Source organism: Penaeus monodon, chromosome 32, assembly GCF_015228065.2.
Source record: "Penaeus monodon isolate SGIC_2016 chromosome 32, NSTDA_Pmon_1, whole genome shotgun sequence".
NCBI classification, from domain to species: Eukaryota; Metazoa; Arthropoda; class Malacostraca; order Decapoda; family Penaeidae; genus Penaeus; species Penaeus monodon.
This window is the reverse complement of record NC_051417.1, coordinates 6,935,870-6,937,301: the sequence shown is the minus strand read 5'-3', so window position 1 is coordinate 6,937,301 and position 1,432 is coordinate 6,935,870. Positions and strand designations below refer to the sequence as shown.

General features: G+C 50.8%; 1 protein-coding gene across 1 annotated transcript in view; it reads right to left on the bottom strand.

Annotated features, from left to right (window-relative positions):
- Nucleotides 1–1,432, bottom strand: part of LOC119593399 — a gene marked incomplete in the record, with an annotated part of 7,280 nt that overhangs the window by 4,380 nt on the left and 1,468 nt on the right.

Below are 1,432 nucleotides of genomic sequence, written 5' to 3'. Positions count from 1 at the left end.
ACGGGAAGGTCCGACGGTGGTGCGAGCGATACGTGCAAGTGATACAGGAGGAGCATGTGTGTATGACGACGGATATCCCCTTTCCTACACCCGCCGGAAACCTTACATGAGGAACACCCGCCCCACCCAGGCGCCCGCTCGCCGGAAACCCACGCCGGAAACCTAAACTACCATTACACGCCCAAAGGTATTTCTCCCGCCAACATCCATCCCAGGACCTACTGTTCTCTTCTCTGACATTATCATACTTATAATCCTATCTTGGAAACAAAACATGCTAAATAAGTATAAATAACAACAAGCTAAGTATATAAGCTTCCACGCCAGGCTGTCCGATCTAAAAGGTTGCATACTCAGCGGAGTGTGGAAGCGAACGGTGACGTCAGTCCAATCAGCTGACTGTGGCCCAGCTGGTGGTGAATGGGGAGAGGGAGGGATGGGAGGGAGCGGCCCGACCATAGGAGCGAGAAGGGCACGACACACACTCTTCCTCTATTCTCTGGCTTCCTTATCACGCTGTAATGACCCTTACTAATCGAACTACCAATCGATATGCTAAACTTAGGCTCGGGCGTGTGAAAAACAAACCCCGGGAGTACCAACCCGCCCAGCTGCCGCGCGAATCATCATCACCCATCCGTTATCGGCCCATCTGCCCCCGATTGACACAACACTTCAGAGATAGCAGGCCGTGTCAAGGACCTGTATTAACGAACGCGGCGGCGATCATGACGCCTCTTTTGCCATAAAAATTAGTCGCTAAAATTAACAACGAAAAAAGTATCCTTGAATTAGACACGGGAAAAAAAACTTGAAGGCCATGTGAACAACGTTGGTAATGACACCCTTAGCAGCAAGTCATATCCCAAAAGCTAACCTCCCTGCTTTTATAATATGTCCTCCAACTGATAAGTGGAGAAAAAAAATGTACTGGCAATACGAAAAGAGAGGTAGGCTCGTAGACAAGCGGACGGGGTGCGGGTGGGGAGAAGTGTTCACACTCAGAGTCCCCTGACCCACCACGTTAATACACCAACTGCACTCTACACCCGCGCTACATCCCATTCTACACCCGCATACCTCACGCTACAATCAATAAACCAGAGAGCTGCTGTGGAAACTACGCTCAGCCCAAAGCGAATGCATGTCGGGACTACACAACCACACACGGTTTGCGAAGCAGTAACGGAGGCTAATTACAAAGATGTTTAGTCTTGGTGTTTTCGCAAAGGGGGGGGAGGGATCGTTAGATTTACCGCTGAATGGAGGTGCGCACATCACCCGCGACTAGAACACTGCTCGGCCCCATCGTCCAGAACACACAAACGAATGAATGAACACGCTGATGACAGAACCAAAGCAGGCAGGCAGCAGGTGTGTGAGGGCAGCAGGAGCGTGGTAACAAAGGCTGACCTTCAAAGTGAGGACTGCG